The sequence below is a fragment of the Mustela lutreola genome, chromosome 9 (assembly GCF_030435805.1).
Source record: "Mustela lutreola isolate mMusLut2 chromosome 9, mMusLut2.pri, whole genome shotgun sequence".
In the NCBI taxonomy this organism is placed as follows: Eukaryota; Metazoa; Chordata; class Mammalia; order Carnivora; family Mustelidae; genus Mustela; species Mustela lutreola.
Window position 1 is genome coordinate 15,643,661 of NC_081298.1, and position 27,958 is coordinate 15,671,618.

At 46.8% G+C, this 27,958-nt stretch overlaps 1 protein-coding gene and 1 long non-coding RNA gene across 2 annotated transcripts in view; one reads left to right on the forward strand and one right to left on the reverse strand.

Moving 5' to 3' along the window:
- HNF4A (hepatocyte nuclear factor 4 alpha) overlaps positions 1–27,958 on the reverse strand; it is a 61,248-nt gene that overhangs the window by 27,427 nt on the left and 5,863 nt on the right. The window lies entirely within an intron of this gene.
- On the forward strand, positions 1,794–26,782 carry LOC131807594 (uncharacterized). The gene is made up of 3 exons (XR_009344547.1): positions 1,794–2,019; positions 10,336–10,475; positions 26,512–26,782. It is a non-coding gene; the product is annotated as an uncharacterized LOC131807594 (long non-coding RNA).

Genomic DNA, 27,958 nt, shown 5'->3' on the forward strand with positions numbered 1-27,958 from the left:
AGCTGTGGCATGCCACATCCCTGACGCGTTACACAGGAGAACCACCAGATGGACAGTCCGCCTGTGACTGTGACAAGCTACCAAGGACACAGAGTGTGACATACACTTTACCAAACACACAACACCCATGATCCGCTGCTTATGAGTCACAGTCTAGAACCTGCGTCATATCCCGTCCACATCGTGCACATCACAACCTACTCCACATGTAAATTTATCCATTCTTGAACTACAACTGCCCACACATGAACTTGCATAATTGATTAGAGACCTGCTCTATTTCACCCTGAACTGACCCCAAACAGTTTCTTCTAGATACATGTGCCTCATATGAACGACACGCCACCGTAAGATCTACTGGCTCTGTGATCTCAACCAGGTTATTCTTTTGAAGCCTTGATATCATTAGTAAATGGGACTAACTTATAGTTTGTGGTAAAGATTAAATTAAATAATATCATAAGCGTTCTTAGACCTCCTTCCCCCTCCCCCACCCCCGCAACCACCACTTCAAGCGTAAACTACAGGCCTTGAAATCAGAGCTAAGCCAAAATTCAGGCACTGCCAACTTCCCAAAACTATGACATCATGTCCACCCCTCCCAGCCTTAGTTTTGGCATCAGATAAATGGGTTGGTACCTCCTTCGCAGGGATGGTGTGGGCATTAAATGACCAAGTGTAGGCCTCTGGTGCAGCAGGGACAATTATCACTGATGGTTGATTCCCTGACCCACTAGACGACCCTCAAGATCGGCGGCCATCAGGACCCCTGCTCAGAAGAGCTCCTGGGGATGGCCTGCCTGGCCTCGAACACACCTGAGGCCTCCACGCCATCAGCTCAGCACCCGCTCTCACTCTCTGCCCCACCCCGTGGCCTGTCTGAGCCCACTGGACATGCTCCCAGCAGACAACAGAGGACCTCAGAGCTCACTGAGAGGTCCAACTCCTTCATCTTGAAGATGGAGAGATGGAGGCCTCTAGAAGGGCAGAAGGGCTTACCTGGGGCAGCCAGGGGTGGGGTGGGGTAGGGTGGGGGGTGGGTAGGGGTTGCCTCAGAGCCAGCTGTGGGCAGGGCACCCCAGCCTTCAGTCTGGACAGCGGGTAAGAGAGCCGCTACTCTGGATCAGTTCATTTTCCTCTCAAACCACAGTAATGGCTAATGTTTCTGGAGAGATTCTGTGCGAAGTACGGTGGTTAGATCCTTCCACCACTGCTCTCATTTTACCCACTCTGCTTTGCAGATGACAAAACTAAGGCTCAGAGACAAAGAGTGACTTGCCTAAGTCCACACAGGAGGGGCTGTCATTGGAGCCCAGGTCTGACCAGAAAGCTCACAGGCTTCACCCCCTATATACTGCCTCCCTCCGGGAATCCCAGAAAGGACACCAGAACTCTGGACTGGGGGAGCTGGAGATTCCCTCACATCACTTCCATGGAGCTCTGGGATCTGAGGGGCCAAGGACCCTGGCCCTGGTCACATGAAAGTTCAGAGGCACCCTCCCGACAGCGGCCACCGCAGGCTGCCTGGCATCTTGGCTTCCCCTGGGCGCTTACTACCCCACTATCTCGTCTTTCCTCACCCTACCGCCCCCCCCACCCCCCCCCGCCGGGGAGTGGTGCAGGGAACCCAGACTTATCAAGACAAAGAACAAAAGTCGTGGGGGAAAGAAGCCAAGAGTCATCTCCACTCTGGGGTAGGGCCCTCCAGTTTCGCCCCTTTGAAATTTCAAATTCCAGTTTGTGGACAAAGTCCTAAACTTTCTCACAATATAGGTCCCCAACCACTGACCAAACTCCAGTCCAGGCAGCCAGCAGGCCCAGGGCTGGCCTGGCCCTGCTGCTTCCCTTGGTAGCACTCGAGTCCGGGGGAGGGGTCCTGAGCCAGCTGGGGTCTGCCAGGCCACTCCTGCAGACAGGGACCACCCCACCCGACAGGGACCCCTGCCTCCCATCTGAGAGGACAGCTCTCTTCCTGGAGCTGGGATCTGTCGCTTGCTGGTACCAACAGCAGATAATCAGGTAGGCCCCCCCCCCTTTTTTGGGCACCTTTCCTCCTCCTTGAATTCCTAAAACACTGACCCTACCACCTCCTCACCTGGATAAGGCCACATTGGCTTAATTCAGTCATGACCTCACAGAACTTTAAGACTGGAAAGGGGGTCTCAACCAGCCCACCCATTTGGTGGATGGAGACACTGAGGCCCCCAAGGGCAGCGGCAGCGAGCTGCACGTTGAACCATAGACCTCAGGCCCCTTCCTGAGCCCCACAGGGCGGAAGGGTCCTGCTCAAGGCCACACAGCATGGAGGGATCTGGGGGGGGGGGGCTCAACCTTCAAAAGAAGACCCCAAGCTCTGTGAGGAGCCCGGCCCCTCATCCCAGCTCTCAAGGGCCCTGGCAGTGCCTCCTGGGGACCCTGCACGGTAAAGCGTCTGTTCCCTCAGTCGCGGATGGCCATGGGGTTGCCAGAGGAGTACTTCCGAGAGGAAGATGAGGGAGCTCGGGGCTGAAGGCCAGTGGATTTGGAAGGAAACAACATTCATGTGGTTAACTGATAACCGAGCCCCATCCTTGGGCCCCCAGAAGCCTCCTTCCTCCCTCTCCTCAGTCTGATTAAGACGAACTTACTCGCCTGCTAATCATTGCTGAGCCTGTTGATTTTGCCTTAAAAAATTAACTGGGCATGAGTTTGCGGTTTGCCTCACCCCTAACCCTGAAAAGGCCTGGGTGGGCAGGAGGCCACCCGGGTTATGCAAGAGGCTGCTGGCCTCCCCACGCACATTCAGTGCCTCCTCTCCCGCTCTCCACGGGGTAGGTTTTGCTCAAGAGTCAACAGTCTGCTTGTTGCCCCTGCTCTGGGTCCTGAGCAAATTTGCTCTGTTTCCAAAGAGAGATAAAGGCAGCTGGGGGGAGAGCTTTACAAACAGGGGTGCAGAGCGGCAGCTTTGAGCGCGGGATTCTAGAATCCTGCAGCGTCAGAGCCTGGAGAGTGCTGAGGAGGATGTGGGCCCCGGGGTCTTTCAAACGGGATCTGAGGCTCCTGGGAGCCTGGCAGGGGAGGCACAGGCCCCGCTTCACCCAGTACCTCTCAGGCTCTTAGATGCCCTCCCCGTAATATTCCCTTTGAAACCTAGAGCCAGAGCCCGCCAATGGTGGGAACTGGAAAGAGGCTGGGCCAGCCTGGTCCCCTCATTTCCTTATGCGGACAGTGGGGTCGGGGGCGTCCTTGTCCGGGGACAGGCGGCTACCCTAGGTGTTCTGAGTCTCCAGCCAGTCCGAGAAGACAGGGCTCTCTCTGGACTCAGTGATGTGCTCTGGACATTAGTACAGAAGATATACTGAAAACGTCCTGCTCTGCCATTCAGCCCCGCTCCCTGAGGCGGGCTGGAGGCGGACAGGTGCCTGGAGCTACCTAGAGTCTGGGGAGTTCACCTGGCCCTGCTGGGCCCTGGGGACCCTCCGTGGAACAGCCCTGGGCCGTAACCCAGAGGCTCCAAGCCGGAACCCACCTCAGCCACGTCCTCCCTCTGGAGGCGTCAGGCCCCAGAGAAAGCTGCAGGGCCCTCCCCTGACTCTGTTTCCTCACCTGCGGGTGGAAAACCATACCTACCTCCCGGGCTTGTGAGGAGGAGGAAGCGGAGTGTGGACAGCCATGGCTGATGGTAACACAGCTGTCCGGGGGCTTTACATGGGTTAACTCATTAAGCCTTACAACCAGTCGATGAAGTAGCCAATCATTTTATCACCATTTTGCAGGCTTGAGGCACAGAGGGTCTGGGCCCTGGGCCCTGAGCTCATACAGCATCTGAGGAACAAGAGCTGGGCTTCCAACCTGAGCAGCCCAGCTCCAGAGTCTGTGCTCTTAACCCCGGAGCCACCCTGCCCTTCCAGGGCTGACACTCGGTGCCCCCAAGGCAAGCTGGCTTCCACCCTGAGGCACGTGTGGGCTGTGTGCATGGACTGGGAGGCCTGGAGGAGGCCTAAGGCGGGCAGGTCTGTCTCTGGGCTGGGGTGGTCAGGGATGGATTGCTGGAGGAGGTGACATCCTGGGCCGCAGGAACATCCAGAAGCAGAGAACACGGTGGGTGATGACAGAGGGACTGGAAGGCACGTTGGCCCGAGAGCAGGGCATCGTGGGAGATGCTGACCACAGGGCTCAGGGGGTAGGGTAGAGCGTATGGTCTGGAGAGTGATCAGGAGGGAAGCCAGGAGGACTTGGGTCTTTGGGGGTGGGGCCTGCCTGAGGGCTGCCTCCTGCCAGGTGGCTTGTGACTCTGGGCTGAGGCTGTTGTTGTCCCTCCTGGTATATCCCTCCTCCCTCTGGGTTATGTTCCTGACTTTATCTGCAGAAATGACCTTCGGAGTGAGATGGGGCCTGCTCAGCCCCTGTGGGGCCTGCAGGATGATAGCAAGCTCCTGCGGGGCCCAGGCCCTGGTCATGGTGTAAGGGATGAACCCCTAACCTGGGAACAACCCTGGGTCCCCCTGCACCCAGGTAATGAAGGGCCCCAGGGATCTGCCTGAGGGTCACTGAGATGTAGTGTTTGGGAGTCCTGAGACTCAGGCCAGGGTTGCCGCATATAGTTGTACAGGCTGCTCACTTCACAAAGGTTCTCTGTTCCACTTACCAAACCAAATGCTCGTAGACATTTATCTGCCCAGAGGAGAGTGCCTCGTTTATTTTCACAAAAGCTCCATAAAAGTCCTGCCTCAGCTCTGCTTCCAGCCACTGTGTGACCTTAGGCAAGGTCATATCCTTCCCTGGCGTTGGTTTCCTATTTGAAAAGTTGTCTAGCATAAAGCCCAGCTTCGACCCTGATGGTGAATTAGAATCACCTGGGACCTTAAAAAAAATACTGATGCCCAGGCCCCGCCCCAGACCAGTGATCAAATCTGGGGATTGGGGCAGGTGGGTACTAGACATCAGTATTTTTTCAAGTCCCTAGGTGATTCCGATGTGCAGCCAAGACTGAGACCCACGGTGGGAGCTAGAAAGGCCTAGATATGCATCCACGTTTTGCAACTCACGAGCTTCAGTGAGGCTCAGTTTCCCCATCTGTAAAATGGGAATGATGATAGAGCTTCCTGTTAAGTCAGAATGCCCACTCAGTGCGATGATATTCAGACAGTGCCTGGCATTGTGGCCGCCATGTAGGGAGCTCCCGATTCTTGGTACCAATGACCAGTATTTTGCTATTGGCAAAAGGAGACTGGCTTGAAACAAAGGGCCTTTCCAGGTCAAAAACTCAGAGACTCGGAGGCATGCTTTCTCTGTTCCTTATGTCAAGTCCTCACACTCTGGTCTCTGTCTGGGCTGCACACCTTTCATATTATTGAGGCCTTGTGATTATTAATATTATTACTTGATATTTTACCTCATTTATTTAAATTTTTAAGTTATTTTTTGGAATCGGTATTACATTCACGTGGTCCAAAAATCAAAACTATAAAGAAGGTGCACTTTGGGCACCTGGGTGGCTCAGTGGGTTAAGCCTCTGCCTTCAGCTCAGGTCATGGTCTCAGGGTCCTAGGATGGAGTCCCGCATCGGGCTCTCTGCTCAGCAGGGAGCCTGCTTCCCCCCCCCTTCTCTCTGCCTGCCTCGCTGCCTACTTGTGATCTCTCTCTCTCTGTCATATAAATAAAAATAAAATCTAAAAAAAAAAAAAAGTGCACTTTGAGAAGTCTTAGTTCACTCCCCAGCCACCCACCAGGCCACTCCCTTTCCTCACCACAGGCCACCACTCTTCTCATTTCCCTAGCCTCTTCCAGGCTTGCTTCCTGCAAACCCAGCAGCATCCAAGGCCCCAGATTAGCACCCCGGCCCCCAGCGCTGTTCCCCACTTTCCTCTGGTCTTCACTAGCAGACTATACTCTCTTCCATTCTGGCTGAGAGCAAGCTCTGAGGAAGGGTTACTGCCCTCCTCCACAGGTGAGGAAACTGAGGCTCAGACTGCTGAGTGTTTGAGCTACCCCGGCCTGGCTCCAGAGCCGTGATTGTCCCCCTGCCCCAATGTGGCCTTCCAGGAAACCTGGCCCAGTGAGTTTTGAAGCAGGGAACAAAAAATGTCCACAGTCTTCCAGATGGTGACCCAGCCAGGGGATGTTCCCCGGATGGAACAGTTAGGGCCTGGTGGCCATGTCCTCTGGTGGCGTGGAGCCTATCTGGAACTCTCTGCCAGCGTCAGGCTGTGTGGGAGGCAGGGAAGGTCAGGATGGGGAGGGAAGGAGGCATGGTCCATGGGACAGGCCCAGAAGACAGAGACCAAGGGGATCCCCTTCCTGGAGGTCAGGGAGGAACACTCGGAATTCAAGGCACAGGCGGGCAAGGCCATCTTAACCAGTGTTTTCTGCCCAGGTGACCTCAGGGCTGCTTTGAAACTGTCCACCTGCTTCAGACCACTGACTGACTGAATTTGGCCACTTTCCTTCTCTGCATCAGTTTCCCGAACTGTCAAAGGAAGAAGAGGTAGTTGGTCTTTAGCTAAAAAACTCTGTAAGGCTCCTCTCTCCTCGTGGAAGGAATCTGGACCTGCCTTGATCAGGACAGCATCTGCCTATCAAGAAGCCTTTCTGGCTTGGGGGCTCAGGGTACGAGGCCTCTGTACTGCTCCCAAATCTGGACTCCTCCCCTGGGTCCTGTGTCTCGCTTCCACCACCCCGTGCTCCCATCCAGGTAGCTGTGGAGTCAGAACCATACCTGGGGGGTGCCGGGGGAAGCCCTGGCCCCAGTCTGACATCCTCCTCCTGGTGCTATGGGGTCCCGCACAGTGAGCAACCTCTTCATCCTTGAGGGGGCTCCTGCTGCCACCCTGGCACCCAATACCCTCGGAGGGCTGCCAGGCAGTGTTAATCTCTTAATACTGGTCACAATGAGATTTCAGGGATGGTAGGAGGCGATATCCATGGAAACGGTGGACCCGCCCAGGACCCATGCAAGGAATTAGCCATAGGGCTCAGCAAGGGGGTCCTGGAGACCCAACCCAAACAGGAGCAAGAAGTAGAGCAGCCTTGACTCCTGGGTCCTGCCAAGGCCCTCCCGAGGTCTCATACCCCTCAAAGTGCCTCCATCAGGAGGAGGACTTTGGCTGACTGAGGGGTGGGGTTCCTGTGAAACTGAGGGAGCCATATTCACAGGAACAGCCCTGCCACCTTTCTGAGGCTTAGTTTCTTCATCCTCTAATTTGGGTTCCAGTCCTTAACCCAGGGGCTTTTCCAGAACAGTGCAGGCTTCAGAGTCTGACAGACATGAGTCTGAAGCTCAGCTTTTCCCACTCAGACTGTAAGCCCAGACCAGGCATTTCATTTCCCTAAGCCTCAGTCTCCTCATCTGTATAATGGGCACAGTGATACCAACCAAGCACAGTAGCATTGCTACTGTGCCTGACTGGTAGGTACCGACGGTCAGTGAATGAGCCTCCTCAGCTGATTTCTGACCGCACTACTTCACTGCACATCTGCCCCCCCGCCACTCCGCCACTCGAAACTTTCAGAATCCCACAGCTTCCCCTTGGCTCTAGCCTTTGCACATGCCATGGCTTCTGCCCAGACTGTCACACCTTTCTTTTCTCTCCTTCCCCCTTTCCAAGTCCCATCTTTGTCATCTTCCTCCAGCAGCCCTGCTGGCTTCTCCTCTGTGCTCATACAGCTCCCACCAGTTTGCATAACCACAGTGTAATCAGATGGTGGTTCCTGCCTCCTCCACTGGACCGTGTCCCATTTACCGTTCAATTCCCAGGCCCCAGCTGGTACTTCACATAATGGGTCAGATGGATGGGGTCAATGAAGGCAGGCATTTATCCCCCCCAGTCATTTAACATGTGTTCACCACTTCCCACGTGCACTGTTGCAGGTGCGGAGACACAGATGGGAAGCCAACAGGCAAGGGGCACTCCCCTCAGGATGGCAGTTTTAACAAATAAAAATACAGGATGCTCAGGGACATCTGAATTTAAGATAAACAAAGATTTTTTAAAAAGTATAAATATGTACCAAATAACACATGAAACATACTTTAAAAAATAAGTTGCCGATTATCTCAAATTCAAATGTCACTGGACATTCTGGCCCTCCCCACTCCCTCCCTCACGGAGCTTCCATTTTGGTGCAGAGGTGTGATGGAGAGACAGGAAGCAAGGAAACAGACTTTTAAAACGAGAATGTCAAATAGGGATGAAATGCAGCGGCAAGACATTGAAACGGCAGGTATGACAGGGGCGTCTTTAGACAGGGTGATCTCCAGCCAGTGGCCCTGACCGGCATGCCCAGTCCTAGGCTCCAGTGAGATGCACCTTTGGAAAAGTCCTTAAAGGATTTGAAAAGGACGCGACAGAGGCTGTAGAGAGGAGGGCTCCGAGGCGGGGAGAGGGCACAGTGGAGGGAGGAGGCGCTGCTGCGTCTCCTTTGACAGACCCCACAATTTTGCATTTTGGATCTGGGCCTTCACAAACCTTCCCGAACTCGCAGCCCCACCCGTCGGTCAGCCGAAGTCCTCTGTAGGGCCGGGAGCCAGGGGAAGGGGCCAAAGGGGCTGTGCAGAGAAGCGTGGCCACCCGGACTGGAGCTGGGAGTTCTAACACCGTTCCCCGCACCCCCACCCCTGTCCCGCGGTTGCCTGAGGGCACAGGGCAGAACTAGTACCTGGGCAGGACTGCAGGGCGGAGGGCGTCCGGGAAGAAGCCGCCCAGACTCACTGCAGCGCTTCGCAGTGCGCATCCCGGGCTCCACCTAGTGGCCGATGCTGGACGGGCGTTTAGTAACTTTTCAGTAACCTCACGGGTTTTAACCAATCACAGGAAGTAGCATTACAATCCCACCAATCAAAGGCCAAGACGGACTACATAGCTCCAAACCCAGCCAGGTCGGCACGGAGCATCCCTCCAATCACACAGCAGCATTTGGCCACTGCACCAATCGGAAAGCAAGATTTTTGAAACTTGTTCCCCAAGGCTGATATGGCGTCGCACTTACATCATCTGTGAAATGTATATTCCCAACACCTGGTCCCAAAGTGCCGGCGTCTTTAAGTAGGGTCCCAAGCTTTGTGCTGGCTTCGTTGGAAGTCTACATTTGCATTCAGGGGCATCTATGTATTTTAACACCGAATGGTAGTAAAAGCAATAAATATCCCCCATTATAAAAATTCATGTACAGGTCTGGGAGAGTGGGGAAAGTATGACCTTTGGAGTAGACACGCCTGAACTGGAGTTCAGGTACGAGGCTTGTGAAGGAAAATACACTCCCCCTTTCTCAGTCCTTGAAAGAACAGTATCAACCTTGCCAGTGTTAACTGTCCTAGTTCATCACCCCACGCCCGTCTCACTTACTCAGGCCCAAACCAAGGGCCTTTCTCCCATCCTTCCCAAATCGTCAGAAAATGCAGTTCTTGCTGCCTCCACGTGTATCTCAGATCTTCACCGTGTTTTCATCTCCACCACAGCCAACACTGTCCACATCAATATCATCTCTGGAGATCTGCAAGCGTCTATTCTATTCTTCCAGGCGCTGGTTCCCCTACCACCTACTCTTCACCCAGGGGCCAGGGATGACCCTTTACACGCAGACTGGTTCAGGTCCCTCCCTTAGTGAAATTTTTACGGCTTCCTGTGCATTTATTATTAAACTCATAAAATTCAAACTCCCCTGGGCTATGAGGTCTTGATGACCTTGTATCTATATCCCTACATCTCCAACCCCATTTTAGTCCACTCACACCAACCCCAGTATCTGTAGCGACACTGGCCTTCTGTTTGCTCGTCTTTCTGCCTCAGGGTCTTTGCACATTCTTTTTTCTTTGCCTGGAAAAGAGTATAGGTGGTTTTCAGAGATGACAAAAATTGTAATGGTCGTAGGAAAATCAGGGATCTTTGGAAAGATCATATGCAGTCAAGTTAGGTCTCTGGACCTAACTTGGACACGGTCCTTGAGTTCCTCTCCTTTCCAACTCCCTTTCTTGGATAGCTTTTCCAAGTAGTGGCAGAACCAAAGCCTATCTCAGCCGAAGTTCACATTGTTTCATTTACGTTCAGGGAAGCAACAAAGCACAACCGCACAGTTCAACCCACACTGCTTATGAAGTAACAGCATTCCCACCCAAAAGGAAGCCTAAAGGAGCAGTATTTCCTTAATAGAAAGGTATTGTCAGACCCTCTTCTCCTTGGTGGACCAGAGTCCCTTCTCTGAGAACAGGTGTGAAGGCCCCTGGGTGAGGCAAGTCATAGTGGTCTGAGACAGATCCAACGCAGTGACTCAGTTTACCATTCTAGACCTGTCTTTCAGACTCCTTTATGCATAGTCATCTATGGGCTGTTCTCAACTGCTCTACTTCACTCATTTCAGGCACACGACCACCTTCTTGCTTCCTGTGAAGTTACAGGTGACCATGTGACATGTTCTGGCCAATGAAACGAGAGCAGAAAGACCCCGGGTCACACCTGGACAGGAGGAGCTTGAACAGCCTGCCCTGGGTACCTCCGGAAGTAAGTGTGGATGAGGAGCGCCCCCTGCTGGCCCCTGACGGGCAGGTACTGTGAGTGAGCGGTTCGCTCAGCCGCGTTAAGCCCCTGAGACCCGGGGCCTTCTGTCACTGCTGCACAGCCTCACCTAACTTGACTGCATATGATCTTTCCAAAGAGCCCTGATTTTCCTACGACCATTACAATTTTTGTCATATCTGAAAACCACCTATACTCTTACTTAATATTTTTCCTACATCAACTCACTTATTTTCATTTGGATTTATCTTAGGAAGTGTTCTTACTACCAAATGAAACACCAGTATCGTAAGTAGAAAGCAATGGGAAAATAAACGGAATGAAATAAACCATTATAGTATAATACTGTTGCCATTCGAAGACTCTGGGCCCTTCCTCTGTTCTCTCTGCATTTAAAAAAAAAAAAAAGGAGGTCCCTAAGTGTGCGGCAATCTTTTGGGGCCCCAAAATGCTGGCTGAGATTGTCAGCTGTTTGGAGGTAGCACAGTGTAGAGGCTCAGAACACAAATTCTGGAGCCCAGTTTCCTGGGCGTGAATTCTGGTTCTGTCACGGACTGGCTGTATGACGTTAGGTGAATTACTTAACTGCTCTGTGACTGTGTGTATGTGTTGGTGTTGTTGTTTAATGGCAAAAGAGGGATGATAATAATAAGTATGTCATTGGGATGTTGTGGGAATTTTCTGTGCTAATATACAGAAAGGACTTAGTGCCTGGCATGCTGTGAGTTCTGCACAGGTGTGAGCTATTCAGTAATTGCAGGATCAAGAGCCACATGGATTTGGAGAAATGTCTGAACTCGATGAAGAGGAATGAGAAATCCTCCACATTCGTTCAAAATAAATCAGCTGGATAGTGTTGCTGGGGAGAGCTGCCTTAGGGACAGATGACACAACTAAGTTCTAGAGGTTTTACTTCTCAGCAGCTCTCTACGCCTCTCATCTGGTTTCATGTGACATCAGAGAGGACCAAAAGCAAAGACAACAAAAAAATAAACAGATGGGACTACATTAAATAAAAAAAACTTCTGTACATCAAAGGAAACCATCAACAAAATGAAAGAGCAATGTATGGAAAGGGAGAAAGTATTTGCAAATCATGTATCTGGTAAGGAATTAATATCCAATATATATATATATATATATAAAGACAGCTTCTGGGCACCTGGGTGGCTCAGTGGGGTTAAAGCCTCTGCCTTCAGCTCGGGTCATGATCCCAGGGTCCCGAGATCGAGCCCCACATAGGGCTCTCTGCTCAGCAGGGAGCCTGTTTCCCCTTCTCTCTCTGCCTGCTTCTTTGCCTACTTGTGATCTCTGTCAAATAAATAAATAAAATCTTTAAAAAAAGACACCTCCTGTGTCATAGGATGGGACAGGATGAGAAAACCATATCCTTTGAATAATAAATTAAAGAACCAAAGGAGCTGGCTGTTGGGGATGAGGCTGCTGGGTGTGAGGAGAGGGTCAGCTTGGCAAAACGGTCAAGGCTACTGCCTTTGAAATATCCATGCTACCATTCGGATAACTGACCTTGTGAAAATTATAAGCTCTTTAAGCCTTATTTGCTTCATCTTCAAAATAGAAATCAGTAATAGGACTTTTTAATCAATTGCTTCATGGAGTAAATATGATCGACCTTAAAACCTGACATATAGTTGCTTATCATGTAGTTCTGTTATTTACTGAAGTCAAAGTACTCTACTTTGGGAAAGAATGTGTATCTTCTTACAGCCCTAGGAAACAAACCAGGACCAAAAGATGAATGGTACAGGAAGAAGGTGTGTGCCACAAATTAATATTTTTTTCTACCAGATACAATAGATCTACCAGGGGAAAAACCACTTTATGAAGTTGTTAGCATCTTGTCACTGGAAGCATCAAGCCCAAGCTAAGTGGCCACCTGTCAGAAAGCATAGTGAAATGATTCCAGCAATCAATCAAAGGCTGAATCAAAGTAGCAGCTCTCAGATGCAGAAGTCTTAACTAAAACTGGATCAAAACCAAATTCATGTTGGGAAAATTGTCTATCCACATGCAAAAGAGTGAAACTGGACTCTCGGCTTACACCATATATAAATATTAACACAAAATGGATCAAGACCCAAGCACAAGAGCTAAAATTATAAAACTCTTAGAAGAAAATATTCATGATATTGGATCTGGTGGTGATTTCTCTCGATATGACACCAAAAGCAGAAGACACAAAAGAAAAAATAGATGAACTGGACTGCACTGAAATCAACAAGTCTTGTGCACCAAAGAATAGCATCAACAGAGTGAAAAGGCGATCCCTGGAATGGGAGAAAATCTTTGCAAGTCATACAACAGGTAAGGGGTTCCTATCCAGAGTATATAAACTCCTACAGCTCAACAACAGTAACAAAAACCAGTTTTTAAAATGAGCAAAGGATATGAATAGGTATTTCTTCAAAGAAGATGTACAAATGACCAAGAAGCACATGAAAAGATGCTCCATAACACTAATCATTAGTGAAATGCAAATCAATGCAAAACCACAATGAGATACCACTGCACACCTTTAGAACGGATATTATTTAAAAAACAACAAAAAAATGACAAACAGATGATAACAAGCATTGGTGGGGATATGGAGAAACTGGAACCCTTCTGATCTGCTATTGGGAAGGAGTATAAAATAACACAGCTGCTACAGAGCGCAGTATAGCATTCTCTTACAAAATTAAAAATAGAATTACTATACAATTCAGCAATTCCACTCCTTGCTATGTACCCCAAAGAACTGAGAGCATGGTCTGGAAGAACAGCGTTCTTCACAACAGCCAAAAGGTAGAAGCAACCCACGTGTCAGTTGACAGATACAAACAAATGCATGTTTGTGAAAAAAACAAATGTGATAACAAACAAAATGTGATATACGCACAAAACAAAAAATGTCATATATACATACACTGGAATATTATGTGATGAAATGAAACAAAATGTGATATATACATATAATGGAATATCATTCAGTTTTTTAAAAAGGAGGGAATTCTAATATCCTGTAACATGGAGGAACCTTGAGGACTTCGTGCTAAATGAAGTAAGCCCATCACAAAATGACGAATTTATATGAGGATCCTAGAGCAGTCCAGTCCGTAGGGACAGAAAGAACAAAGGTGGTTGCCAGGGGTCAGGGGAAGGGAAGGGAGGCATGGAGGGTTATCTTCTAATGGGTACAGAGATTCAGTATGGGAAGATGAAATAATTCATGGGAAGATGAAAGAATTCATGTGATGGATGGTGGTGATGGTTGTATAACTATGTGAATGTACTTAGTGCCTCTGAATTGTACACTAAAAGGTGGCAAAAGTGGTCAATTTTATGTTATGTATAGTTTACCACAATTTTTTAAGTTTCATCAATGTATAAAATAAAAAAATATATAAATATATATACCAAATTGCATCATGACCAAGTAGGCTTATTCTAGGAATGCAAAAATAGTTTAACCTGAGAATATCTATTTACCAACTAGCAAATTAAAGGAGAGAAAAATATGATTTTCTTAGTAAATGCACAAAAAGCGATCAAGAATACTCAACACTGACTAAAAAACAGACAAAATTTCTAGCTTACTTGAAAAAACTTTTGAAAACCCTATAAAAGCTCCCTACCGAACCCTAAAGCAGATATGATAACTTTAAAAGGTCAAAGTGTCCCTTTAAAGTGAAGAATGGGAGCTTCTGGGTGGCTCAGTTGGTTAAGCATCTCGCCTTCAGCTCAGATCATGATCCCAGAGTCTTAGGATCAAGCCTCATGTCTGGCTCCCCACTCGGTGGAGAGCCTGCTTCTTCCTGTGCCCCTCAGCCCACTCGCTGCTTTCTCTCTTTCAAATAAATAAAATTTTAAAAAATAAATAAAGTGAAGAATAAACAAGATTGCCCAATGTGGCACAGGCACATTGTGTTGTCCGATATTATCTAATCTCCATGTCTTCCTTTGTAATGGAACCTCCAGTTTTCATTTGAGCACACAGATGCCCTCCGAAGAGATTGAAGTCACACTAGGTTGAGACCATGCACACATGTTGTGGTCAATGAAATATAATCAGAACTGTAATGTGGCAGCTCCTGGGATCTTTTCTTAAAAGACAGCTGCAACATGACTTTTACTCCATTTTCTTCTTTGTCCCCTCCATTTTTCTGTAATGAGGACATGTGGCTGGAGCACTGGCAGCCACCTTGGACCATGAGGATAAAGACCTCATGGAAACAGAAGAGCAGTAGCTGCAAGGAGTTCCTGAGGACTGCTGTGGGGAAGAGCTGTCATCCTAACCTTAGACTGCGTACATCTGGGCTTTCACAGAAATGAGGAATAATCTATCTTGTTTAAGCTACTATTATTCGGTGCCTCAGCTACTCATGGACAAACCAAACCCTATCTGATATGCACGTTATTACTGCTTCTATGTGACATTTTACTGGAGTCCCTAACAACACAATAAAACAAGAAATTAAAAACAGATGTAGGAAGAGAATTTAGCAAGGTTACTGGATACATTTTTTTTTAAAGATTTTATTTATTTGACAGACAGAGGGAGAGATCTCAAGTAGGTGGAGCGGCAGGCAGAGAGAGAGGAGGAAGCAGGCTCTCCGCAGAGCAGAGAGCCTGATGCAGGCCTCGATCCCAGGATCCTAAGATCATGACCCAAGCTGAAGGCAGAGGCCCTAACCCACTGAGCCACCCAGGCGCCTCAACTGGATACATTTTCAACATATTAAAAGCATTTTGGTTTTGATATACTGAAAATATAACATCAACAAATGAGAAGATTATCTAAGAATGAATCTAACAAAAGACTTTGGATTATTAAAATTATCTAACTTTCTTGAAAAACATAAAAGCAGACCTATACCTACCCTTATATAAACATAAATGAAGACCTATATCAGTGTGGCATATTCACGGCAGAGGGATTTATTATGTAGAGATGTCAGTTCTTCCCAGATTAATCAATAAATTTGATGAAGTTTCAATTAAAAGCCCAACAGGATAAAGCCACTTAGCCTAGTACTTGGCAAACTGCAAGCACTTAAAATATGGTAGTTGCTTTAACTGAAATCCACTGGAGGAGATCAGTATGCCATTGGCCTCTAACCTTTATTCTGTCCTACTGAACACCCTCCTAAAATTTATATAAATGAACAAAGAAAATACACAAGATGGTTTTTATATAACAACTACACTATGAGAAAGACATGCTGTACAATACAGAAAGCTAAATGTATACTTGTCAAGCATGGTAGCTACCGGCCACCTGTGACCATTGAGCATTGGAAATGTGGCTGGTTCAAATTAAAATGTGTTGTTCGTGTCAAGTACACATCATATTTGGAGACTATATTAAAAAAGAACAAAAAAAATCTCATTATTTTTAGTGATTAGATGTTGAAATAATTAAGATGTTGAAATTGTGTGTGTATATATATAGGATTAAATAAAATATATTATTAAATAATTTCAACCATCTCTTTTGGGAGATTTTTTAAATTAAACTTTTTATTTGGTGTCATTGTGGGTTCACTCACCTGGGTTTTTATTATTATTTATTTTTTTTAAATTTTTATTTTATTTTTTTAAAATTTTTTATTTTTTATAAACATATATTTTTATCCCCAGGGGTTCACCTGGGTTTTTTAAAAAAAAAATTTTATTGCTTAAACGTGGCTACTAGAGATAGGCAAGTGGACCAGTATACAGAATCCGGAAACAGATCTACACATATCTGAAAATGGGAGACAAAAAGAAATGACAGTGCGTGTTAGTCAAGAAAGAATGTTCTAAAAAAGAGAGAGAGAAGAAGGAAAGAAGGAAGGAAGGAAAGACAGAGAAAGAAAGAAAAAAGAAGGAAGGAGGAAAGGAAGAGAGGAAGGAAAGAAATGATGTCCTATTCAGTAAATGTTGTGGGACCAACTGGTTATCCATTTGAAGAAAAATATAACGGCGTCTCTATTTCATACCCTACACAAAAATTAATTCCTATAAATAAACATCTAAATATGCAAAGTAAAATTTTAAAACCTGAAGAAAATATTTCATATAGTATCTTTATGATCTCAGGGCACTGCGAGATTTTATGGACAAACACAAACCATAAAGGAAAAGACTAGTAAATTTAACGACCTGATTTATAATTTAACCAGAATGTAACTTCCACATAACTGTAAACTTGTGTACAACAAAAGAGGCTCTAAAGAGGGTGAGAAGACAAGCTTCAATCTGATCAAAGATACTTCCAACTACTGTAACTGAAAAAAGTTTTGGATCGAGAATAAACAGTGCTTGGGGCACCTGGCTGGCTCAGTCGGTGAGACTCCACCACGGGCTTGTGCGTTTGAGACCAATATTGGGGGAAGGCCTTATTTAAAAATAAAATCTTTAAAAAAAAAAAAAAAAAGAATAAATAGTTCTTTCAAATGATAGGAAAAGGTAAAGAATGCAACAGAAAAATGGGAAAAGGATATATACAAGTCCACTCCAGTGTAAACTCAAATGAAAAAGAGCCTTTCCCTCTTCTAATAGGGGAAATACAAATTCTCATTTTAAATTCATCACCTTCTGGAATCAGGTGCTGGTGAGGATGTGGACCTCTCAGAACTGCTAAACACGGGGGACTGCAGTGGTTGCTGGTGGGTGAGACTGAGCAAAATACCAATCTTTCATCAAAGACAAGATGTCCACTACCTGAGATCCAGAAACTCCACTCCTGTGTGTTATCCTAGAAAAACCCACAGCCACGGGTATCAGAACGTTCTTTGCAGCATTGCTGGCAAAGAGAAACAGGAAACAACTCCATTGTCAAAAACCAGAATACAGGGGCACCTGGGTGGCTCAGTGGGTTAAAGCCACTGCCTTCGGCTCGGGGCATGATCCCAGGGTCCTGGGATCGAGCCCCACACGTCGGGCTCTCTGCTCAGCGGGGAGCCTGCTTCCTCCTCTCTCTCTACCAGCCTCTCTGCCTACTTGTGATCTCTGCCTGTCAAATAAATAAATAAATAATCTTAAAAAAAAAAAAAACCAGAATACACACACTTGGGACATTCATAAACAGCATTTTCAGTGAGTGACCTAGTGCTACTTGTCTCTACATGGGAAGATCCAAAAAGCTATGATATGAAGGAACAAAAGGAGGCTGCCGAAGGATGCATACAATGTATCATTCAAATATATCCTTCAGATTAGTAGTATATATTGCTTATGTAGCCACGTGTAACAGAAGTATAAAAACATGTCTGCCAATGCTAACCAGCAAAAGTTGACAGTGGTCACCTCCGAGAGAGGTGGTTGGGGGATGAGATTAGGGAGAGAGGTTCAAGGGGGCTTCAATGCCAAGTTTAACATCTCACTTCTCATTAAAACAAAAAGGGAATCCAGTGAGGAAACGGTCATGTTAAGATTCCACAAAACTGAGCGATGGGCACGTCAGTGTTCACAATGTTATTCTCTCTACTTTTCTGCGTGTCTGTAATATTTCCAACTTAAAAGAAAGGAGAGGTATGATGAAAAATGTAACTTTCTATCTACCAGCAACAGACAATTTGGATGTAATTTTTAAAAATCCTATCATTTAAGATATCTAAAAAAATGTATCATTTTTAAAATCTAGGAATGTATTTAAGCTATAGAATTTCTCTGCTTCGGGGCAGGGAGAGATTTCATGGGGGTTAATGTTTTTCATGGGGCTCGGTCATGAGCCATCATGGGCACACTGGAGGTCTCTCTCTCTCTCTCTCTCTCTTTTTTTTTTTTTTTAACAGATTTTATTTATTTATTTGACAGACAGAGAGAGATCCCAGGGAGACAGAGGCAGGCAGAGAGAGAGAGAGAGAGGTGGAAGCAGGCTCCCTGCTGAGCAGGGAGCCCTATGCGGGCTCGATCCCAGGACCCCCAGGATCATGACCTGAGTGGAAGGCAGAGGCTTAACCCACTGAGCCACTCAGGCACCCCTGGAGGTCTCTCTTGAAGTGTCCAACGCACTCTGTCATGTGTTAAGGACTCTGAGGAGTGCTCAGTAATGAAATGTGCAGAACTTCCTTTAATCAAACTTCTAACTTTTTTCAAACATCGAACAATAGGATCTGTCTTGCCTGAGCGGCCTTGGAAAGTCTGACACAGTGATCTCCACGGGCTGCCACATTGGAGCTCTGTGTTAGGATGTTTCCACTTAATTTTATTCTTCCTTTCTCTATTAACTTTTTCATTATTTATTTTAAGCAGATTCATGGTAGGAGAATTATGAAAATGTACCGAGGCAAAATAAAAATTGATTAAATGATCCCACATGGCCCCTATGGGTCCCTTTTCAAAAGGTATGATCGTAGCCTAGAATTTAGGGAGCACTTACATGCAAACACACTGTGCTAGGATAGGTATGTCCTTATCCTCATTTTACAGAGAAGGAGACTGAGGGTCAGAGAGGTACTGTCACCTATCCAAGGCATCTGGCTTGCATAGCTCTAACCGAAGTCTTCCCAACTTTGCAGCACAAGTTCTCACCCACTACCAGACAAGGCTTCCCCATCGGAAGGGGAGGGGTGGTCTTCAAACCTGCCAGGATTCCTTTTTCCCCCTTGCTCCCTGAGTCCTTCAGGATTCTCTCATCCCCCCAGGGGAGCTGTGGACATTATCTCTTCCAAAAACAAAGTCTGCGCCTTTGCCATAGAAGGACCTGAGTCCCTCCCCCAAACCCAGTCCATCTTATCTCTGAAAACCATGACTTGCCCTGGAGAAGAGGGAAAAAATACGCCTCTCCCCACCCCAGCTCCACCCCCAAAATCACTGGATTTGGGGTAAATTGGGCAGGCTGGAGACAGAAGAATGGGTGTGTAATTAAGTTTCAAATTGACTATTGTGTTATGCGAATGTCTGATAAAGGAAACACAATGGCTGCCAGATGTAGGCTGGGAGGTGAGATTTCCCCAGTCAAGAATTCTAGAAGACTGGGACTGGAGTTCTGGAGTCTGGGTCCTCCAGACAGCCAAGCAGGCAACAAGGGTGGGGACGCCAGAGATAATTATAGGGAGGAGAGAAGAGCCAGTCAGGGACACCAGCCCAAGAGGTTTGGCTAGGACTGGTCTCTTCAGCGTGGGACACAGAGGCGATGAGTGAACAGTGAACTCAGTCACTGCCGTAGGGTCCAAGGGACCAGAGCAACATTATTCAGCAGGAGTACCATGGGAACCCCATGTAATTTTTAAATGTTTCAACCGTCACATTAAACAAATGATAAATCTATGAAATAGGAGATTGCTCTCACAAATAATGAGCTCTCCCTAGGTCTTAGCAATCCGGGGTCCCAAATTCAATTGCCCTCAACGGTATATGGAACAGATGGGACATGAGCCAATCTCACACTTTCCTGTAAGAAAAACGGGGCCGCAAACAATGGTTTCTGTTCATCAGTGTGACTTCAGTGCAGGGACATTGAGAAATGGTGGGAACGACAGCAAATTAGAGAAAGTACATCCAGGCTAAATTGCTCCAGTCTGACTCTTGCCTCATGGCAATCGGGAACCAAGTGTTGCTAGAGCTTCCCTTTATTTTATTTATTTATTTATTTATTTATTTTGAGAGGAGCAGGAAGTTGGGATTTTTAAAGGTTGGCATTCAAGTCAAATCATATTAAAAAAAAAAAACAAAAACTGGGTGGGCTGAACCTCAGACTCTGATCTGCATTCAATCCTTGACCATGGTTTACAGAGAAGGAAACTTGGTTCAGGGCAGTTAAATATTTTCCCAACTCATAGCAAAGACAAAGAACTGGCTCTTCTGGTCATTTCTACTACTTCTCCTAATAACCAGCATTGATTTTTTTTTTTTTTTCACTATTCTTACTGAGAATTTACTAGGTATAGGGTTCTATGCTGAACATTTGCTGTCATGAAGGATACTGTTTATGATGTCAGATTTAGAGAGGGGAAACCAAGGCTCAGAAAGGTGGAGTAAATTGCCTGAGGTCACACTGTGTGTGGGGCTTGAACTTGGGTCTCTGATTAGAAGAGTCTAGAAGCCCCGCTCTGGGTATACTTTTTCCACTGCCCAGCCCTGAAGAAACTCAGAGACCAAGGATCCCTGTGGTTTTTACGCTGCGGCTCCTTCAAAGGGGCTGTGGGCAGCTTCCTACACCTCCACACTTGCTCTTTTTCTTTTCTTTTTTAAGATTTTATTTATTTATTCATGAAAGACAGAGAGGCTGAGGCAGAGCGAGAAGCAGGCTCTCCAAGGAGCAGGGAACCTGACACGGGTCTTGATCCCATGACCCCAGGACCACCACCTGAGCCGAAGGCAAATGCTTAACCAACTGAACCACCCAGGCCTCCCCCCACGCCTATCCCCCCAACTCTTGCTTTAAACCGAGGGCCTCCACTGTGTCATTCCTATGAATTGGCTTCCGGGTAAGACTTTTGTTTGGAGAGGCTGCGGCTGCCTTTTTTTTTTTTTTTTCCCACTTGTTTAAATTTGAAACCACTGACCTGCCACAGTCCCTTGATTTACAGTGGGGGGAAACTGAGACCCAGAGGTAGTAAGCGACTTTGGTCCCTGTGCAAGTCTGGACCAGAGCCGGGACCCAGAACTGGATCCTGGAGGCCCAGCCTGGAGGTCAGGCCCCACCTGGGAAGCCACCGGCTGGGTGTATCAGGGCCTCCCTCCAGCGCCCCTGGGCTCTGCCCCAGGAAGGGCCAACTGTCCCCTCTGTGTCTCACCACAGGCTCCGCCCTTCCTCATGCCTGTTTGGATAACTTTTCAACCTGTTCCTGCACCAGCCCTCCCTGAGGTGTGGCTGCTTCGGCTGCTCGGCCCAGGGAATCCTGGGGCCTTGGCAATGGGGCGGCCCAGGCTTGGCTGGTCCCACAGCAGACAGTTGTCAAACAGTGGCCGTCTGGGCAGAGGGAGGCCTGTTTACAAAGGGCAGAGCCCAGGCAGGGGTTGCTGCTTTCTCCCCACACCACTGACCCATCCAGCCCTCAGCATACTACTCAGCGGCCCCTGGCTGTACCGGCTCATTCCATGGGTTTCTATGAAGCACCTACTGTGTGCCGGGCACTGTTCTACATGCTGAGGATTTAGCAGGCAACAGGAGGCCAGATTCCCTCTCTGATGGAACGTCTTCTGCAGTGGAGGAGACAGGCAAAGGCACGACTCCAGAGCTGTAGAAGATACGAGGACTGCTAGCGATGGGCAGAGGTGGGGCAGGCTCAGATTCGTGTGGTCAAGGAAGGCCCCTCTAAGTGGGAAACTTTCAAGCTAAGACCCAACCTATGAGAAGAAATCCATTATGGGAAGATCTGAGGAAAAGGTGTTCCAGGCAGAGGGAATAATGAGTACAAAGGCCCTGGGGCAGGAATATGCTTGGAGAGATCGAAAGATAGTTAAAAAGCAAGTAAGGCTGAACTAGAGTGTGCAAAAGGAGCAAAGACAGGAGAGGCCAGAGGGGCAGACAAGAGTCGGATTGTGTGGGACTCTTTGGTTAGGGAAAAGAACTTCAGCAACACAAAGGTGCTGAAAGGTGTTCCGCAGGGATTTTGAACATGAATGTGTTCGGAATTTCTCCTGTAACCTGAACTTTGCATTTAATCCTAACTCGGGGCTTTCTGTTCTAGGACTCTTGTTTTCATGTTTGAAATAACGCTTAATTATTCTCTTCTCCTTTTTTTTTTTTTTAAGATTTTATTTATTCATTTGACAGACAGAGATCACAAGCAGGCAGAGAAGAAGGCCGAGAGCAAGGAGGAAGCAGGCTCCCCACTGAGCAGGGAGCCCGGTGCGGGACTCCATCCCAGGACCCTGGGATCATGACCTGAGCCAAAGGCAGAGGCTTTAGCCCACTGAGGGCCCCTCTCTTCTCCTTTTTAATTTAAATTTTCTTTTCAAAAATTTAGTCAAGGTGTATAGGTGCTCAGCTGAAAGAAAACAAGTACTTTTACAAAGCTGGAAACCAGTCATAGCAGCTGTCCCCCTTCTCTTCCTGAATCTGATTCCTGCCATCCAGAGGCCACCACCTGGAACTGTTCTAGCTAGTTTTCCTCTATTTTTCTACGTATCATGGTTATACCACTACTTGATTTTTCAGTCTTAGATGTAAAATGTTGACTTGCTAAGAGGCAAGATCCTATGTAACTATTTCCCAATCTGGAGATAAGTCAATATTCACTGTTTTCATATACGTAACCACATTGTATCATTACTGTTCTCCGCAGCTGGTGCCATCTGTATCTGAATGATGAGCTTTCTCTGCACCGGCTCAGTTGACCTTCACAATAACACTAGAAGGCGTGTGTTGGTCAGCATAACAACAATGCTAAGACTTTACATCCCACAACACTGGCTGCACCTGCTGAGCTGAGCTATCCTGAGAGGTCCACAGAAATGGCATTATTCACCCATTTTTCAGAACACATGGAGCTCAAAAGGACAAAGACAGTTCTACCTATCTCCATGGAGTGCAGTGGTTAAAATAAAACTCATCTGCCAGCTAAGGTGGAAGGAGCTGGGGTCCCTGGGTGAGGGACATAAACTCTTTTTTTTTTTAAATTTTATTCATGTATTTGACAGAGAGAGAGAGAGAGATCACAAGTAGGCAGAGAGGCAGGCAGGGAGAGAGGGGGAAGCAGGCTCCCCGCTGAGCAGAGAGCCCAATGCGGGGCTCGATCCAGGACCCGGAGACCATAACCTAAGCAGAAGGCAGAGGCCCAACCCACTGAGCCAGGAGATAAACTCTTGATCTCACATACTGGGTTGGTGCGTTACACCAGCTAGCACTGCCATGGCTAATACAATGCCTGGGTTTGAATCCCAGCTCTGACTCTTGCAGTCTGTGTGGTTTGGGATGAGTCACATTTCTGAGCCCTCATTACCCCTTCCGAGAAATGGGTACCATGGCAGTACCTACCTCAATGGGCAGTTGTTAAGAATTAAAGGAAGTAATCGTTACAAATGATTTAGAACAGTGCCTGGCCCCTAGTGAGTACTACAGAAGTGACAAAATAAATCAGGAGGGACATCTGGGGTGGCTCAGTTGGTTAAGCTTCTGCCTTTGGCTCAGGGCATGATCCCAGGGTCCTGGGATGGAGCCCCGCATCAAGCTCCCTCCTCAATGGGGAGCCTGCTTCTCCCTCTGTCTGCCACTCCCCCTCCTTGTGCTTGCTTGCTCTCATTCTCTCTCTGGCAAATAAATAAATTAAATCTTTAAAAAAAAAAAAAAGAACTAGAAGATGAAGGAACCAAGACTCATATCTGAGTCACGTGATGCCAAGTTCAGTATCTGACTCCAAAGTCCTAGACATCTGTATTCCTTTTTACAATTTTTGCCAAATCTGCTTGTTACCTGTACTTTACAGTAATTATTTACTTGGTATTTTTTCTTTCTTTTGAAAACATGTATTAATTTTAAAAGTATATTTTATATTAGTGCTTTAGTATGCTATTTATAAAATTTTCTAACACACAGTAATATAAAGTCAGTAAGATTTAAAAATGTTTGTCCATATACTCCTAAAATCAGCCCTACCCTGTGGGTACACCTAAGGAAAAGTGTGCTATTTTTAGGTCTATAAAGAACCTTCGGGAACATTCTGTCCAGTGGCTTTGAAACCATTTTGACCATGACCCTATAGAACAGCGACTCTTTTGAAGCCTGCCTGCCTGAGCTGGAACCTTGGCATTTCCTCTTAATGCCTGTATCACTTTCACCAAGTGACTCAACCTCTCTCTGCCTCCATTCCCTCGTCTATAAAACGGGAATGACAGTAATAGTACCTACATCACAGGGCCATTGTGAAGATAAGGAGTTAAGCTTGTGTGTGTGAAGCTCCAAGAAGTACTTTATCAAATCTCGCTATGATCACAACCCCATTACACATCCATAAACATGTATAAATGAAACGAAAGTTTCACACATGTGAAATTTACTCATTAGAGGAGATGGACTGGGATGTTTTTTCTTCTATTTTACTTCATTTTTAAGGATGTGGTCATCTTTGTGAAATTTCACTTATCTGTTTCTGATTTATAATTCATGTTCTTGGCTGTATGGACATTATACGTCAATGAAAATGTTCTTTTAAACGGTACGTTTTTCTTAAAGACTTTATTTTGAGAGAGTGAGTGAGTGCACCAGTGGGGGAGGGGCAGAGGCAGCGGTAGAGAATCTCAAGCAGACACCTTGCTGAGCGTGGAACCCAAGGCAGGACTCAATGTCATGACCCTGAGATCGTGACCTGAACGGAGATCAAGAGTCCACCAAATGAGCCACCCAGATGCCCCAAAGAGTACATTTTTATTAAAAAAAAAAAAAAAGGCAAGGAATGATAATGAAAGAAGTCAGCTGATTCTATGAACAGCCAATGTTCTGAAATTATTTTGTCTAGCTAGCACAGTGAGGGGACATTAATAGACTCAGGGTCCCTAACAGCTGGCACATGCTGATCTACATTTCTTTTTTTTTTTTTAAGATTTTATTTATTTATTTGACAGACAGAGATCACAAGTAGGCAGAGAGGCAGGCAGAGAGAGAGGAGGAAGCAGGCTCCCCGCCAAGCAGAGAGCCCAATGTGGGGCTCGATCCCAGAACTCAGGATCATGACCTGAGCCAAAGGCAGAGACTTTAACCCACTGAGCCATCCAGGCGCCCCCTGATCTACATTTCTAATAAAGACTGTATGCATTAAATTCTAGGAAGAATGTATCTGCCTAAAAAAAATATGTGCTTCAGAGGTTTTTACAAAAATCATATATTGGGCCATCTGGGTAGCTTAGTTGGTTAAGTGTCTGCCTTCAGCTTCGGTCGTGATCCCGGTGTCCTGGGATCGAATCCTGTGTGGGGCTCCCTGCTCAGCAGAGTCTGCTTCTCCCTTTCCCTCTGCCCCTCCTCCCTGCTCATGCTTGCACTCTCTCACTCTCTCTCTCTCTCTCTCTCTCTCTCGCTCTGTACTCTCTCAAATAAATAAATAAAAGAGAAATCTTTTTAAAAATCATATATTAGGGACGCCTCGGTGGCTCAGTCTGTTGAGCGAGTTGAGCATCCGTCTTCGGCTCAAGTCATGATCCCAACCCCAGCGTGGTAGGATCGAGTCCCACATGGGGCACCTTGCTCAGCAGGGGGGCCTGCTCTCTCTCTGTCTGCTGCTCCCCCTGCTTGTCCTCAAGCTCTCTCTCTCTCATAAATAAATACAATTTTTAAAATTTTATTTATTTATTTGACAGACAAAGATCACAAGTAGGCAGAGAGGCAGGCAGAGAGAGAGAGGAGGAAGCAAGCTCCCCACTGAACAGAGAGCCCGATGCAGGACTCGATCCCAGGACCCTGGGATCATGACCTGAGCCGAAGGCAGAGGCTTTAACCCACTGAACCACCCAGGCGCTCCAATAAATACAATTTTTAAAAATCATATATTAAAGCAAGAGTCAGCAAACTAAAAACCTCTTGGCTAAATCTGGCCCACTGCCTATTTTTGTAAATAAGGTTTTATTGGAACACACCCCCATTCATTCATTTACATGTTGCCTATGGCCACTTTCATGCAGCCAAGGTCCTACGACAGCCACTTAGATCCTACCCCGCCTGAAAAGCTCCCAAAATTCACCATCTGGCCTTTTACAGAAAAACTTTGCTGACTCCTGCCTCCAAGTTCAAAGCCCCTAAACGTCAATTAAATCATTTCCTATTTATAGCTTGTTCTAGTCTAATCCTAAGCCTAGCAAATTTTTAACAGTTATATTTCCCCCGACACTTTACTTTGGAAAAATTTCAAACCTCCTGAAGAGCGAAAGAACGGTACAGAGCACCCGGACATCCCTCACTGAGATTCTCCCATCAATAAGCAGCATTCTGTCTCATGGCCTTTATCACTATGTACCTGTGCAATTTTTCTTTGAAATATTTGACATTAAAAATTGTATACTCACATTTGCTATACATATTTGACTGTGTCGTGTGTGTGCCTGACCCCATGTTACAGGCGGCCAACTGTGTACCAACACATTCATGTTCCCCCTTCCACAGCTGAAAGCGATTCCTGGAAGACAGCTGGCCTAGAGGGACCGTGCATCCCAGATTCCTCGGCAGCTGACCAATGTCATGTGACTGGTTCTGACCAGTGGAATATGAGCAGAAATGACAAATGTCCTTCAGAGTCAGGGCCACTTCTGGGGTCCTCAGATGACAGAGATAAATAAACTTCTAACTGCCTTTTGAGGTTTGTTTGTTACATCAGCTAGTGCTACCCTAAATCAGAAACCCAATAAATTGCATGAACCGTTAATGGGTGAAGACTGCTGCTTGAAACATACTGACTGGTCCTCTGGCTTTCCAAACACCACTGAGCCATGGAGCTTTCATTAAATGTTCCATTCAAAGAGAGCATGTAGCTTTTCTGGTTGAACCAGAGGTTGTGAGTGGAGTGGGTAGGAGCCTGGTTCATTTGAACAACTATACTGGCCTTGAAAGTGAACCCTGGGGCATCCTTCTTAACTCCTTGGGCTCCAGTGAATGTTGCATGATGACTTCTGAATAAGGAATACACCCTCTTTTCTCAGAAGATGAGGCAGAGGACTTGAGTGGGGTCACAAATAGCTGCCTGGGGTCAGAGCCTTTTCCCACATCTGTGGCCAGGGCAGCTCTGCTCACACTTTGCCCACACCTCCCATCTGCTCCCCACGAACACAAACTCATGAGCCAAGCCCCTGAGAACAGACCTCTCCAACAGGCTTCAGAGGGCATCTGAAGGCTGGGAACTAAGCTTTGTTCTGACTCTCTACCCACAATTGCGTCCTGGAACAACCAGTTACATAGCCCTCATTCATTTCAGTGCATCCCACAGCTGCTAAAAGATGCTTAGCATTCAGTCCCTCTTGCAAAGGAAATGCACGCTCTACAGATATTATAAAAATCATTAAAATGTGTAGCACTTTCTATGTGCCAGGCACTCAATACTTTCCAGATATAAACCTCACTGGATTCTCACAACAACCCTCCAAAGTGGATACCGTCAGCATCACTGCATTTAACAGATAAGGAAGGTGGCAACCCCAAGCCTGACTCTGGGGTCTGAGCTGCTAATCATGATAGCTCCTCAGAGGCTACTGTGGGGTAATAGGTATAGCTAAAAGAGTAAGGGTTTGGAGTAAGGGTTTCATCATTTACTTGCTGTGTGATTCAGGAAAACTTACTTAACAACTCTGAATCTCATCTTCCCCATTTATAAAATGAGGATAATACGTCCCAGCCTGATGGGTCATTGCAAGCATTAAAAGGGAAGAAAGAGGGGCGCCTGGTTGGCTCAGTTGGTGGAGCATGCAACTCTTGATCTCAGGGTCGTGAGTCTGAGCCCCACACTGGGTGTAGAGATTACTTGCCTAAATAAATAAAAGATTAAAAATAAAAGCGAGAAAATGTCTAAAGTAACACCAGAGTCCTGCCAGCTATGTAGGAAGCACTTCAATGGGAACAG